This window comes from Ictidomys tridecemlineatus, chromosome 5, assembly GCF_052094955.1.
Source record: "Ictidomys tridecemlineatus isolate mIctTri1 chromosome 5, mIctTri1.hap1, whole genome shotgun sequence".
NCBI lineage: Eukaryota > Metazoa > Chordata > Mammalia > Rodentia > Sciuridae > Ictidomys > Ictidomys tridecemlineatus.
Window position 1 is genome coordinate 175,985,659 of NC_135481.1, and position 16,827 is coordinate 176,002,485.

Sequence of the window (16,827 nt, forward strand, 5' to 3'; positions counted from 1 at the left end):
ATAGATTGTTGTTCTCTTAAGTTCATGCTTCTTGTCTCTCCAGGACAATACATTAAGAGAATCAGTTTGTTCTCATGCTGCAGACAAGCCATGGAAATGAGATTTTATCCTTAGCACAATGATTTAGTGTGCCACCTGGGAATATTATACTGCACTTTCATTTGAAAACCGTAGCCGATTTTAAGAAATGGAGTATGTGATATAAACAGTGACTCCCAGAGGCCAGTCTGAAGAGTGCATAAAACCTACACTTTGGTGCAGTAGGGAGAAAGCATGAAAGTGTTGTTACAGGGGTGTATGTGTAATGGGCAAAATGGAAATTCCTACCCTGTTCAGAGGTTTTTAAGAGGTTATAAGTTAGCAATACATATTTTTAAAATTGGACTTAAAATTAGACTGAGTTTGGTCTGTGTCAAGCACTTTATTACGCGGAAGTCACAATGGTCCCCACATCTTCATACACATAGACTGTTTCACAACCATTGGGGATGGGGTGTGTGGGATCTAATTTGGGGTGCACAGGTTCCTGAAGCAGGTCATACAACCAAAGAGGAACTGAGCTAGTGGATTCAGTGGCCATGGGAACAGGCTGGGTTTTTGCTTTGTTCTTTTGTTTTGAAAATTCAGGTTGTGACTGCATGGCTTCCCTCCCCCCACCCCATTTTTTTTTTTTCTTTCTTTTTTTGGCAGTGCTAGGGATTGAACCCAGGGCTTTATGCATGGGAGGTAAGCACTCTACCAACTGAGCTATATCCACAGCCCCCCTTTCCCTCCCTCCCTTAGCTTGGTGAATAGTTCTTCTTCCCCAAGGGTTTGGTTGCTACCTCCCAGGTGGTCTTAGCACAGTGGCTGTTTTCTGAACCTGCAGGGCAAGACTTCTCCCACCATAGGAGAAGGTAGCCCCTATAAACTGAAGTTCTTTTTAAAATTTTCTTGCCTTCCTCCTGTCCTACCCTATAAAGTTATAGGATATGGAATTGATCTGGCTAGGTCTAAATTGAGAAGCAGGCTCCTATCTCATTCTTTATGTAAAACTGCTCTTGGGAATATTATTTTGGTGGAACTTGGGAAATGTACATTGAGTATATTTATAGGCATTTCTGGTCTAGAAACTTGAATTTAGAGAATAAAACTCTACTTGTCTCACTTGTCTCTACTTGTCTGTCATTCGAACTGTTTTGGATTGTATTATAGTTTTATTTTTTACATATAATTCACATGCCATAAAACTTGTCCTTTTAAAGCGTACAATTCAGTAGGTTTTAGTATATTCAGTGTTGGGTCTCATTCCAGAACATTCTCATCACCCTAAAAAGAAACAGTAGTAGTCAGTCACTCCCACTTACTGCCTGCAGCCCTTAGCAACCACTAACATATTTTCTGTCTCTATGGATTTGCCTTTTCTGGGCATTTCATATAAAGGGAATTTATAATATTTGGTCTTCTGTGTCTGAATTTTTTTACTTATGTTTTCAAAGTTATCCATTTATAGCATGTATCAATGCTTCATTCCTTTTTATGCCTGAATAATGTTCTATTATGTGGTAGACCACAGGTTATTTTTTTCATTAGTTGACAGACATTGGAATTGTTCCCACTTTTGAGCTATTAGGTATAATGCTGTAGAAATTTATGGGCAAATTTTTGCATGAATATGTCTTCAGTTTTCTTGGGTCTTTACCTAGTAGTGGAATTGCTGGCTCAGTTCACACTGTTTTGAGGTTGCTTAGGTTTGATATGGTTTAAAGGCAGAGAAATGGATAGAATGACATCAGGATTCTTTTGAGCTGGGCACAGTAGCAGAGCCATGTAGTCTTTGCTGTTTGAGAGGCTGATTTAGGAGGATTGTAAATTCAAGACCAGCTTGTCTCAAAATAAAATTTAAGACCCTGTCTTAAGAATAAAATTTAATGGGCTGGGGGTGTGGCTCTAGTGGTAGTGTGATCGCCTAGCATGCGTGAGGCACTGGGTTCGATTCTCAGCGCCACGTAAAAATAAAACAAAGATATTGTGTCCACTTAAAAAACTAAAACTAAATATTAAAAAAAAGAATAAAATTTAAAAGAGCTGGGGTTGTAGCCTAGTGGTAGAGTATTTATCCAATATGCATGAGGCCCTGGGTTTGACCCCAGTACCATGCACACACACACAGTTTTCTTGAGTGTAGGCAGCACTAGCCAGCACACGCCCCTCCCCCCCCAAGCCAGAAGCACAGGAACAGTTTTTAGTTATGGAATCTAGTGCTAACCATAGGGCACTTGGATGGGAAAGTCCTGAACAGGAGGCAAGAAGCCTGGACTCTGCCACCAGTCATGATGTGGGGAGCTGCTCTCTCTTTTGGACCTCATGTATGGCTGGGCATTAGCTAATGAGAAAGGAGCACAGGGTCAGTCTGGGCGTGGTTCCAACACTATCACATTTTCTGTATACCCTAGACAAATCACTTTGGCTTTACTGGTCTGTTTTCCAAGTATGTCATGTGTGAAATTAAAGCTTGGACTTTATGATTTCTAAAAGTCAAAATTCTGTGGTCTAGAATACTTGCCTTTAAGGTGATATTTTTTGCTAATATGCCTATAACAGATTTTTTTTTTCCAAGATCATAGTTTTTGTGATCTTTGCAGGTTGTCTTGTGTTGGTTGTGTCTGTCTGCTCTCAAGTTGCCCCACCTGGTGCACACTCTGTAGGAGCTTTGGTGTTCTGTGGTGAAGTGCTGAAACTAGGCCTTGGTTAAATGTGTTTCCCTGAGGAGTCCCTTTAAAGGAGTGCCCTTAATCCCCCCAGGAAGTACAGAGGAGGGAGAGCCAGCATTTAGTTGCCTCTTGGTTTCTCTTTTACAAGGAGGACAAAAGTTCCCCTTTGATCTTGGCATTAAAAAAGCAGGTTACAGAATGTTGGAGAAGGTTGAGTTTTGATCTCTGGACACTGGCAGGATGGTGGGAAGGACCCAGGATAAGCAGGGCCATCTGGCCACAGACGAATAACAGGAGCCACCAACCTCCAAATCTGCTTTGATCCCTGAACCATTTGCTGACACCACTCTTTCCCAAATGGAGCACGAATGGGGACACCCAGGACTTCTCAGTTCCATCTCATTCCTCTTCATTGCTTCCTCTGTGCCAATCTAACATGATTTCTTACCTATGCCTGACACATGAAACCGAGCTCTCAAAGTTTGAAATCTCTTTCTCAGGCTTGGGCTAAGAATCTGGGCTAGAATTCCAGCTCTTGATACTCTTGTTACTTCTGTGACTTTGTACTGGTTTTGTGACTGTGATCAAACTGTTTGCCTCCTTATGCCTATTACCTTATTTTTTTCCTAATCTTGTGTGTGTGTGCGTGTGTATGAGAGAGAGAGAGAGAGAGAGAGAGAGAGAGAGAGAGAGAGAGAGAGAGAGAGAGAGAGAGATTGATTTACCATTGTGGCCATTTTTAAGTGTAAAGGTTCCAACATTAATTCACAATGTTATGCAGCCATCACCAAACTTTTTTTGTCATCTCATACTGAATCTATTTTTTTGTTTTTGAAGTGGGATGATACTCTGCTCAAAAGGGTTGTTGTGATGAGATGACCCTTTTGTGATGATCCTGTTTTGTGATGTGTGGATGATACACAAGATAAAAGGGCCTGGCACAAAGAGGGCTTCTGTAACTCTACTCCAGTGTTTGAAATGGTTCCTAGGTGCTCTAAGCTGAGAGTTCTGTGGTCAGCCCTGAGGGCAGGAGAGAAGGGCAGGGCATTTCTGGCTGCCTATTGCTTTATGTGGATGGTTAGTTTCACCTGGACTTACACAACCTATTGGGTGTCTTCCTCTTCCCTCAATAAATTTTTGTCTTTTTGTGTGTCTTATGTGTCTCTACTATTCTGTGTCTATTGGCCCTGAAATAAAGGCTACATTTTTCAGAGTCCCCAGTGACTAATTTGGTTGTGGATGTTTTTGTTTTTTCTCTATGAGTTCTTTAGCTCCATGGGCTTCTTAGTGTTCTTCAGCTGTCATTAGCCTTCATTCATGTGGGGTTGAATTCTCAGGGAGTTTTAACTGAATGGGTAATTGATTTCATTTAACTGTTGGCAAACTGTGTCCCCAAAGCCTTTTTTCTGCTTCCTTTTCTTCTTTCCTCTCCCTCGCCTTTCTTTTTCCTTTTCTTTAATCTAGGAGCAGTTACTGATGTGGTCTTAATAAGGTGACTATCTTTGAGAAAGAAAAAGAAGAATCTAGCCACCTGTGAGGAAGGTGCTGCTTTTTCAGCAGCAGGAAGGGCATGGAAGAAACAGGAACCACTGTTCTTGGGGGTGGGGGAGCAGTTACCAAGGTCTGAACTCAGGGGCACTCAATCACTGAGCCACATCCCCAGCCCTATTTTGTATTTTATTTAGAGACAGGATCTCACTGAGTTGCTTAGACCTCACCGTAGCTGAGGCTGGCTTTGAACTCATGATCCTCCTGTCTCAGCCTCCCGAGCCACTGGGTTTACAGGCGTGGGCCACCAGGCCCAGCGGAACCGCTGTTCAGATTGGCCAGACTGTATAGCTGGGTGATACTATTTATGGGAAAGGAGATTGCAAGGCAGAGGGCTCCAGAAAAGAAAAGGTTAACTTCTGGTCACACAGCAATGTGAGTGAGTGAAATCGTTTTCAGTTCTCAGGGGGAACTTCCTATTCTTTGGGTAAATTAATTGTTCACACCTTTAAAACTAGGTGGAGGGCTGGGGCTGTAGCTCAGCGGCAGAGCACTTGCCTAGCATGCATTGAGGCACTGGTTTTGATCCTCTGCACCGCATAAAAATAAACAAATGAAAAAAAGGCATTCTGTCCATCTACAACTACAAAAAAAAAAATTTTAAAAACTGGGTGGAGCAAAATTTGGTGGGTAAGGAGTGCTATTTTGTTCTAGCAGCCCTTTTTTTGTTTGTTGTTAGTAGGGTTTTTCTGATTGTCCAATCCCCAAGAAGAAACACCAAGGAAGGAAAGACCTTGATTCTTGGGTCTCTTGAGCTTTATCACTTTCCAGGTCACCCATATCTTTGCCAGTGATGGAGTGTAGGATTACTACACAAGAGGCCCTCTAGATTGCCATCACCTTGTTCTCTGACAAGCTGCCTTTGTGGTCTGGTGACTTGGAAACCAAATAAAGCAAAGTGACATTGAATGGGCTGGTTCATGTCTCTTAGAAGTCCCCCTCCTTTCATGGCTCTGAACATGCAAAAGATGTTTGCTAAATACTTAACTGACTTTTCATACTAAACCTCAAATGGGAGTTACTGAGGTGATCAGTTGAAAACTGAAGAAAAATACAGAGGAATTTCCAAAGAAGCAAGTGCTTTGCTACTTTGCCTTCTATACAGAAATGAACTGTGGGTCAATCATCCTTTCAGGCTGTCAGGGCTCCAGAGGATAATGGAGTCCTAGTTGGAACAGCTTGTAGTATGACAGTCTTGTCAAAGGCCCATAAGCTACTATGGCCCTGATTCTCCTGGAATCATGTTACATTGTGTACATTGGAACTTCCCCACCTCCCTGTGAGCAGGGTCTATAGCTCCTGTAAGGTTCTCAGAGAGGTTTGTGGTACTCCCTGAGCTGAAGAATTGCATGGAGCCGGAGTTGTGGTTCAATGGTAGAAGGCTTGCCTAGCATGTGTGAGGCACTGGGTTCAATTCTCCACACTGCATATAGGTAAATGAATAAAATAAAGGTACATCAACATCTTAAAAAACAATAAAAAAAGAAAAAGAATTGCTGATCTGTCTGGTTACCCACAAACCTGGCGGCAGAATCTTTTCTGCATCATTCCTCCTTTTTTTCTTTACTTTCTTTGTGATACTGGAGATTATATCCTGGCCCTCTGCCATGCTAGGCAAGTGCTTTTCTACTAACCTTCAGCTCAGCTCCTTTCTGCATCATTCTTAAGTTTAACTCTTAATTGTCACTATTCAGAGGCAACTCATTTCCTTCTCTTCTTAAAATACAAATGTGTTTTTTCTAATATTTATTTTTTAGTTGTAGTTGGACACAATACCTTTATTTTATTTATTTTTATGTGGTGCTGAGGATCGAACCCAGGGCCTTGCATGTGCTAGGCTAGCGCTCTACCGCTGAGCCACAGCCCCAGCCCCCACAAATAAATTTATTTTGAATAAGAGTGACTCATGTGGGCTGGATTGTGGCTCAGAGGTAGAGCGCTTGCCTACCGCGTGTGAGACATTGGATTCGACCCCCAGCACCACATAAAAATAAAATAAGGATATTGTGTCCTTATAACTGAAATAACTTATAACTGAAAATAAGTATTTTTATAATTTATAACAGAAAATAAATATTTTTTTAAAAAAGAGTGATCCATGTGCGTGGGGGGAAAAAGTATAAAAGTTGTAAAATATAAAAACGTTGTGATAGTAAAATATATAATTGTGTCAGTTTCTTAGAAAGCTATAAAATGAAAAAGTCATTGAGCTACCTGTAATCCATTCATCAGAGGTAGTTTTTGATTTTTAAAATATCTTTCCAGAACTTTTTTTTTTTTTTAATGTACTCAGGATAGAACTCAGGGGCATGTGGCCACTTAGCCACATCCCCAGCCCTATTTTGTATTTTATTTAGAGACAGGGTCTCACTGAGTTGCTCAGTGCCTTGAGTTGCTGAGGCTGGCTTTGAATTCACAATCCTCCTGCCTCAGCATCCCGAGTCACTGGAATTACAGGCATGCACCACTGCTCCAGGACATTTTTATGCATGTGGCTACTTTTTTAAACTTTTTGTTATAAAAATTTCCAACATAAGTAAAAGTAGAATAACATAGCTAATCCCCATAACGCATCTCCAGCTTTCAATAATTATCATTATATTGCAAAACTAATTTCATCTGTACATTTCCCAGCTAGTTATTTTTTTCTTCAAATTTGGAACCATAAAATCACTCACTGAACTTTTTAATAAATGTAGACTTCTGCAACTATCACTATAATGACAACAATGCTTTATAACATTTCTATTACCCCAGTTTTCCTCAACCCCTGCTTCCATAGCCAGCCAACTACTGATCTGCTTCCTGTCTCTAGATTTCCTTTTCTAGGCATTTCGTGGAAGCAGAATCATGGTGTGTAGACTTTTGTATCTGACTTCTTTTACATGGTATAATGTTTTTGACATTTATCCATGCTTTAACATGTATTAGTAGTACTTTTTTTTTAAATTGCTGAATACTATTCCATTGTGTGGAGATAGTACATTTTGTTTCTTCATTACTAATTGATTGGCCTTTGGATAATTTCCAAAGTTGAACTACAACAGTCTCCCCATTTGATGGAACAAATTCTGATGTTCCCAAGTGGATATTCGTCTAGTACTGAGCCCTATATGTACTGTTTTTCTCTATACATGTGTATCTATGATAAAGTTTAATTTATTAACTAAACATAGGAAGAGACTAAAAATAACAACAAAATAGAGCCGTTATAACACTATGCTATAATAAAAGTTGTTTAAGACCTATGCATTATTTCTGGAATTTTCCATTTAATGGAAAATTTTCCAGACCTTTATTGACTGCAGGTAACTGAAACTGGAAAGTGAAACACTTATATGAGGGGGAACTACTATGTGGTGATTAAAATTGCTCTGCACATTCACATACAGGTCTTTGGAAGTATATTTTTCTCTTGGGTAAATGCCTAGAGTTGGAAATGCTGGCTAGTATGGTAAGTTTAACTTTTTAAGATGCTGTCAAACTTTCCAGAGTGCCTATGCCATTTTACATTCCCATCAACAATATGTGGCGGTTCCTTTCTCCACATCCTGGTCCATATTGCTTGCCTGTATTTCTGGGTTGAGTCATTCTAGCGCTTGTGTGGTTACCTCACTGCGGTTTTGGTTTGCATTTCCCTAGTGACAAATGAGATTAAACTTTTTTTTTTTTTTTTTTGGTAGTACTGGGAATTGAATCCAGGGGTGCTCTACTATCAAACTATGTCCCCAGGCCTGTATTTGTTTATTTTTATTTTGAGGCAGAGTCTTGCTACCCAAACTGTCCTCAAACTTGTATTCTTCATGCCTCAGCCTCCTGAGTAGCTGGCATGCGCCTCCATAACCAGCTAGACATCTTATGTGTTTATTAGCCATTCATATATCTTTATATATCTTCTCTTGTGAGAAGTCTATACAAATCTTTAGCTTCTGGGGCTGGGGTTATGGCTCAGCGGTAGTGCACTTGCGTTGCACGTGTGAGGCACTGGGTTAGTGTCTCAGCACCACATATAAGTAAATAAATAAAGGTCAATCAACAAATATTTTAAAAAAATCTTTAGCTTCTGTTGGGGGGGTACTGGGGGTTGGACTCAGGGCTTCCTACCTGCTAAACAAGTATTTTATCACCAGCTTTCGCCAGTTTTTTTATTTGGGGGTGGTATTTGTTTGTTTTGTTTTTTTGTATTTTGGTACCAGGGATTGAACTCAGGGGTACTTGACCTCTGGAGCACATCCCCAGCCCTATTTTGTATTTTATTTAGAGACAGAGTCTCACTGAGTTGCTTAGCACCTTGCTTTTACTGAGGCTGGCTTTGAACTCGTGAGCCTCCTGCTTCAGCCTTTCAAGCCACTAGGATTACCGGCATTCGCCACTGTACCTGGCTCACCTGTTTTTTAGTTGGATTATTACGAGAGTTCTTTATTTATTCTAGATATAAATCCTTTATTATATAAATGATTTGCAAAGATTGTCCCCCTAGTCTGTGGCCTATCTTTTCTTAATGGTGTCTTTGAAAGTATAAAAGTTTTATTTTTTTATGAGATCTAAATTATGATTTTTTTTTCTTTTCTTATCAGGGATTAAACAACTGAGCCACATCCCCAGCCCTTTTTATATTTTATTTAGAGACAGGATCTTGCTAAATTGCTGAGGCTGGCTTTGAATTTGCAATCCTCTTGCCTTGGCCTCTGAGCTGCTGGGATTATAGGCATGCACCACTGTGCCCAGCTATTTATTAATTTTTTAATGAATTATACTGTTGGTGACATGTGTAAGACATCTTTGCCTAATCCACACAGGTTTTCTCCTCTATATTTCTAGAGATTTTGAGGGTTTGGGCTTTTCTATTTAGGTCTATAGTTCACATTGAGGTTGTTTTTGTTTGTTTATTTTTGTTTTTGTGGTACTGGCCTATTGAATTACCTCAGCACCTTTATTGAAGATCAGTTTATTATAAATGTAAAGATTTATTTCTAGAATTTAAATTCTGTTCCATTGACATGTATGTGTATCCTTACCATACTGTCTTTATTACTATGCTTTATAATATTTAGAAATTGGATAATGTAAATCCTCTGATTTGGTTTTTAAAATTGTTTTGTATGTATTAGGTCCTTTCTGTTCCTGTGTAAATTTTAGGGTCAGGTTGTCAATTTCTGCAAGGAAGTCTGCTGAGATTTTGATAGGGATCACATTGAATCCAATATGAGGAGAATTTCTATCCTAACAGTATTGAGTTCCAATCTGTAAACATGTAATATCTCCAATTATTTAGATCTTCTTTAATTTATCTTAGCAATGTTTTGTAATTTTAAATGTACAAGTCCTTCTTAAAAATATATTCCTAAATGTTCTTTTTGATACTAAGTAGAATTTTTTTTAATTATATTTTTCAGGTTGATTGCTGCCAGTATGTAGAAATATAGTTAATTTTTTATATGTTGATCTGGTGGTCTGTGACCTTCCTCAATTTGCTTATTAGTTCTAGTTAATTATTTTGTAGATTCCTTAGGATTTTCTAAATACAAGATCATGTGATGTGCAAGTAAAAGCACTTTTTACTTCTTCTTTTTAAAATATTTTTAGTTGTAGATGGACACAATGCCCTTTATTTTATTTCTTTATTTTTATGTGGTGCTGAGGATCAAACCCAGTGCTTCACATGTGCTAGGCAAGCATTTTTCTACTAAGCCCAGCCCCTTCACTTATTTTTACTGTAGTTGCCTTTAATTTCTAATTAATTTATTTGCTTCCATGTACTGGCTTATAGCATAGTGGTGAAATAGATGGTGAGAATGGACATCCTGCCTTGTTCCTGATTTTAGGGGAACTTAACATTTAGTCTTTCACCATTAAGTATGATGTCAACTATGGGTTTTTCATAGTTGCCCTTTATCTGAGTGAAGAAGTTCCCTGGTTTGATGAGTTTTATGATTGCCATGTGTTGGATTTTGTTGTGCTTTTTTTTAGTCTGTTGCAATAATGGTGTTGTTTTTGTCTTCTATGCTATTTATTACAACAAATTGTATTAATCTGTCATTCCTGGGATAAATCCCACTTGGTCATGATATATAGACCTTTTTATATGTTGCTGGTTCAATTTACTTAAAACTTTTCGGTAAAGACTTTTTTATCTATGTTCATGCTAGATATTTGTAGCTTCCTTTTCTTGTAATGTCTTTGTCAAGTTTTGGTACTTGCTCTTTAAAAAACTATTTAAAGCTGGACATGGTGATGCAGGCCTGTAATCCCAGCAGCTCAGGAGGTTAAGGCAGGAGGATCATGAGTTCAAAGCCAGCCTCAGCAATTTAGTGAGGCCCTAAGCAACCCAACAAGACCCTGTCTCTAAATAAAATATTAAAAAGGGCTGAGGTTGTGGCTCAGTGGTAAAGTATCTGTAGGTTCAATCCCTGGTACAAAAAAAAAAAAAAAAAAAAACTATTTAGCAAATGAGACCATGCTATACATAGACCCTGAGCATCATACTTTTTTTCTCTCCAATAACTCACATTGGCAGTCCTTCAATAATAGTTCTGCCTTCCATTTAAGAATACATGACTAGGGGCTGGGGATGTGGTTCAAGCGGTAGCGCGCTCGCCGGCCATGCGTGCGACCCGGGTTCGATCCTCAGCACCACATACAAACAAAGATGTTGTGTCCGCCGAGAACTAAAAAATAAATATTAAAAACTCTCTCTCTCTCTCTCTCTCTCTCCCCCCTCTGTCACTCTCTCTTTAAAAAAAAAAAAAAAAAAAAGAATACATGACTAACTTGCTCTCCCCAAAAACTATGCCAGACATTTTTATACTTTGTGACTCTGATAGGTTAAAAATGAGATGTCATTATTTTGACTCACATTTTTAAAATCATGAATGATATTGAGCATCCTTTTGTGCTTAGCCATTTGAACTTTTTGTTTCATTTTGTTTTTAAACTGCCTGATTGTATTCTTTTGAGTTATGAGTTATTTGTTCTTCATTAATTATAAATTATTGGTATCTTAAGAAATGACTCTTGGGGCTGGGGATGTGGCTCAAGCGGTAGCGCGCTCGCCTGGCATGCGTGCGGCCTGGGTTCAATCCTCAGCACTACATACCAACAAAGATGTTGTGTCCGCCGAGAACTAAAAAATAAAAAAATTTAAAAAAAGCTGTAGGTGAACCAACATACATCTATTAAAAAAAAAAAAAGAAATGACTCTTTTGTCAAGTGAGTTGTAGATGTTTTTATCTAAACCATTTTTTTTAATTTATTTGTGGTGTGTATTTTTTTTTCATTTTCTTCCTTTATATGTCCTTTATATTTTTAGCTCCTGGATTTTTTTTCTTAGAAAACTTTCCATCAAGATTATTTAAAAGTATATCCATACACCAAAAATTGTTGTCATTGCCTGATGCCTCATTAGGAATGCAGAATCTCAGGACCCATCCCAGACCTACTGAATCAGAGTCTGCATTTTAACTAGGTTGCTGGTTGATTTACCCACTCTGTCAGCTTTGAAGAATACAGCCTGTGCTTTCACCTGCCAGAAACTTCCAGTTGCCACCAGGCCTTTGATACCTGTGTTTTTCTCTTCCTGGAACACTCCTCCCTTCCTTATGCCTGCCTTCCCCTAACTCTTAAGACTAGCTGTGTTGCTGTATACTCCCCAATAATTCCTATCCTCTTAACCAGTTGCTAGCATTGGACACCTAGTGGGATTAACTGGTGTCTTGTCTCTGTCCCCTTGTAGGCTAAAAGCTCCTTGTAGGCATCTGTGAGGCTGCTCACATGGTACTACCTGACACATAGTAGGTGGTCAATAAATAGTTGGTGAACTCATTTCTGTACTGGCTCAAACATGGGCTTTGGGCTCAGACTGCCTAGGTATAAATCCTGGCTCATCCAATATTTGTCACCTCTCTGAACCTCAGTTATCTTATCTGTGAATTGGGAATTATAAGAGTCCCTTTCCAATAGGATTATTGTGATGATTAATTGTTAAATGAAAAGAACTAGAACTGATTATGTGCCTGATACATAATCAGTATTGAGTAAATGTTAGCTGCCATTTGTATCAGCAGCATCAATACATTCTCATTTTCTATTACAACTCACCTGTCCTCCACATTCTGCCTGGATGACCTTATGCAAGTTATGCAAGTTTTTAATCTCTGACTCGTGTTAACTGGCAATTGCCTACAAAATGGTGGTAAAAATCTACAGGTAGTTGTAAGATTCACTGTGTGTGTGAAGGACTTAGAACCAGCAGGACTAGGTGAATGGTAATTGGAAGTTACCATGTCTGCCACAGTGCCTTGTACTTGGTATGTACTGAGCAACTGTCTTCTTTTTTATTTGTGGTGTGTCTTCCCCTTAGGGTGAGTATTATTCTCACTGTGGTCTTTTTGTTTTTGTCCTGCCTGAGTGGACTTGCTCCATTTGTTTAAGACTTTGGAACAAAAGTGTACTGATGTCTCTCAGGGTTTGGTTTTCATTCCTCTGCAACCTGAACTCTCAGAGAGTCCTTGAGTTCCCAAGGCCAGGGTCTCTCATCTAAGTTTGGAAGATTCTGTTTCAAAAGAAGGTAGAACTGAAGTAACTTCTTAGATTTAATTGGCTCGATAAGGAGATTGTAATCCTCTGCCCCAGCTTCAAGTCACTTATCAGATAAGGCTAAAAGGTCTGGTGTCAGGCTTCTTAGATGGGGAAACTCAGAACACATGCTTTTAGTTAGCAAGAAATAATGATCATAATGTCTCATATGTGATGCATGAATCTATCCCAATAAGTAAGGACACCAGCGCCAACCAAAGTTGATGGCCCAAAGCTTCGAGCTGAAGGATAGGGTTCAATTCCCTGTTTGTATTTTGGGGCCTTAGGCTCAGTACTTTCCCCAGTGTATGATAGACACCTCCCTGTTGATTGTCAGGATGTAATTTTGTTTTTTTGTTTGTTTTTTTTTGGTGGGGGGGTACCAGGGATTGAACTCAGGGGCACTCAACCACTGAGCTACTACATTAAGATCACCTGGAGTGGTGATCCTTTGACTTGGACAGCATGCTAAAATGTAGATTCTGGTTCAGGTCCTAGGGTAGGGCCTGAGGTTCTGTATTTTTTAACGAGCTTCCAGAAAACGGTAATACTCTTCTCCAAAGATCTAAGAACCTAGTGACCCTTTAAAAATGCTGAAGACAGGGCTGGGACTGTGGCTCAGTGGTAGCTCACTTGCCTGGCATGTGTGAGGCACTGGGATTCCATTCTCAGCACCACATATAAATAAATAAAATAAAGATCTGTCAACAACTAAGAAAAAAATGCTGAAGACAGGATCCTATCTCTCAGAAATTCTGACTTTTCATTGATCATGATGACCAGTAATCTAGCATGAGACTTTGGCATGGGTAATTTTTTGTTTTTTTTGATACTAGGGATTGAACCCAGGACCTCCTCACACATGCTAAGCAAGTGCTTTACCACTGAGCTATGTCCCCAGCGCTTGGGATATTTTTTTTTTTTTGAGGAAGAATGTCATTAAGTTGCTCAAGTTGAGATCTCAAACTTTTGATCCTCCTGCCTTTACCTCCAAAAAACTGGGATTATATGTATGGGCCTGGCTTAGCATGTAGTTTTTAAGCTCCCCAGGTTACTCTGAAATGTACAGGGCAAAGAACCACCATCCTAGACACACAGATAAGGCGTAGAGATGATGTTCTCAGAGATTTTCCATCTAGGTGCTTCTACAAGTAGAAAGGTAAGAGGTGTGAACAATTCCTTAAGTAATGTGAGGTGGGTTGTTTTCTTTTTGTTTTGTTTCGTTTTATGTGTTTGTGTGTGTGTGTGTGTGTGTGTGCTCGCGTGTGCGCGTGTGTGCGCACGCGCTAAGATATGAACCCAGGGGCACTTTACCAGCCCTTTTTTTTTTCTTATTTTGAGACAGGTCTTGTTAAGTTGCTTAGGGCCTCAGTAAGTTGCTGAGGCCAGACTCAAACTGGTTATCCTCCTGCCTCAGCCTCCTGAGCTGCTGGGATTACTGTCAGCATCACCACTATACCTGGCAGATTTTTTTTTTTTTTTTTTTGAGGGAAACAGGGAAGATTAAGAACTACAGTATTAAGCCTGTGTGTGAATGGATGGTTTCATATTTTAATAGATCAGAGTTTGGTTGGTGTTTAATAAGGATTTATTGAGCACCCTAATCAACAAAGCTAGAAGAGCTACTAGTGCAGGGAGAGAGATGGCAGATACTGAAATGGCCATAACTAAACGTGAAAAGTGTCATAATAGTACCTTAAACAAGTAGAGAATTGAGTATTTCTCACTTAAGCAGCAATCTTCAGAAGTATATATAGGTGTGAAAGTTCACTTGGGCATCAGGTGATGTTTCCATTCTCTTTCCTCTAGTGTCATAGAGATATTTATAAAGCACCTTGAAAAGTAAGGAAGAAACATTTCGTCCGGACCTCCACGGGGCAGTAGGACTTGATCAAGCAAGGTGGAGTGTCTAAAACAAAGCGAGCCCACCAGTGTGCTCTCCAGGCCAGGAACATTTCCTGGATCTCCCCAAGGCTTCGAAAAAAAAGTTGGGAGATTCTGCTGGAAAGTCGTCCTAGGGCCAGCAGGAGGATGTTCTTCGTGCCAAACTCAAATTACTTGAACCTGAACATGCACAGCAGTGATGTTTTCTTTGGCCTCGTTTTTTTCTGAAGTTATATAAATACTATATAATTTTGATAGAAAATACAGATACATAAAGAAAGAAAAAAATCCATCACTCAATTCACTTAAATAATGCTGTAGGAAACCCCTTTTAGATTTTGTCTTACTTGCCATATGTTTTTGAACATGACTAGAAATAGAATTGAGTATATACTTTTGGGGGCTTTTTGGATACAGATGCCAGGTTGTCTCCAGAAATGTTCCAGTTTGTAATTCCTCCAATTATGTGAGAATACCATGGCATTGACCTTTAATATCTAATACTAAGCCAGGTGTGGTGGCACACACCTGTATTCCTAGGAACTCAAGAGTCTGAGGTAGTGGGATTGCAAATTTGAGGTCAGCCTCAGTAACTTATCAAGGCTCTGAGCAACTTAGTGAAACTTATCTCAAAATAAGAAATAAAAAGGACTGGGGATATGGCTTCAGTGGCAAAGTGTCCCATCCCCCTAAAAAAAAAAAAATCTAGATTAAAATTAAATTAAAAAAAAATCTAACACTGCCAGTCTCGCATGAGTATAATGATTAGTTCTAATTCTAAGCTGAATTTCTGAATTGCTTTTGGTTGTCAGTGTAAGTATTCAAAGACTCTATTTGCCTGACTATCTATTTATCTAGCTATCTTTTCTATTTATTTTGGTACCAGGGATTGAACCCAGTTAACCACTAAGCCACAGCCACAGTCCATTTTTTTTTTCAGTTGTAGATGAATACAATACCTTTTTTTTTTTTAAGAGAGAGAGAGAGAATTTTTTAATATTTATTTTTTAGTTTTCGGCAGATATAACATCTTTGTTTGTATGTGGTGCTGAGGATCGAACCCGGGCCGCACGCATGCCAGGCAAGAGCGCTACCGCTTGAGCCACATCCCCAGCCCAATACAATACCTTTATTTTCTCTTTATGTGGTACTAAGGATCAAACCCAGTGCCCTCTATATGTGAGGTGAGCACTCTCTACCACTGAACTACAACCCCAGCCCAGCCACAAGCCCTTTTTTATATTTTGAGTCAGGGTCTTTCTGAGTTGCTCAGGGCCTTGCTAAGTTGACGAGGCTGGCTTTGAACTCACGATCCTCCTTCCTCAGCCTCCCGAGCCCCTGGAATTACATACATGTGTGCACCACTGCACCTGGCTCACAAACTCGAGTTTATTATGGAGATATTCTTTGTAATTTTTTGCCTCCCTTGATCCTTCCTCTAAGACAAATTAGTTTGCTAGTAGTATCTTTGTGTGACGATTGTTTTCTACAATTTCAAAAATTGAGTTTTTTAAACGACTTTTGAATGGCAGTTTATGCCAGTAACACAGGATTTGTCCTCCTTATATCTTGGCTAACAAGAATTCAGATATAGAGGGAAATTAGAGAAAAAAAGAAGGACAATGTTTATTTCTCAAGTGAAACACATTCTAACCACTAAGTGAGTGTCCGCAAAGCTTTCAAGAAGGAGGACTGGAATCTTCAGATGGCTGGTCAAGTGGAGGAAATCCTCCCATGGAGAGAAAATCGGACATTGAAGCCAGCTTTCCATTACTGTCAGGAAGAATCAAAACCTGTTTGTCGTTGTAGTCAAGGCAAGCCCCAACGCTGAAAACCTTCCCTTTGTGCAAACATATACAGTATGCCTCTGGAGGGATTTAAAAGAACTGGTGGTAGCAGTTGTCCCTGGGTAGCTGGAATGGGAGGGAGATTCATTTTTCCCATGGATAGTGTTTGAATTATTCATTGAATAGGTTTTACTTTTTTAAAAAACATGTATTTCTGTCTTTTTTAAAATTTTTTTGTAGTTGTAGATGAACAGAATGCCTTTATTTTATTTGTTTATTTTTATATGGTGCTGAGGATCGAACCCAGTGCCTCACACATGCGAGGCAAGTATTCTGCTACT

The 16,827-nt window shown here is 39.4% G+C and overlaps 1 protein-coding gene across 2 annotated transcripts in view; it reads left to right on the top strand.

The window, feature by feature from the left end:
• The window catches only part of Tm9sf4 (transmembrane 9 superfamily member 4), a 49,814-nt gene that overhangs the window by 2,626 nt on the left and 30,361 nt on the right, over positions 1-16,827 (top strand). The gene's annotated exons all lie outside the window — the stretch shown is intronic.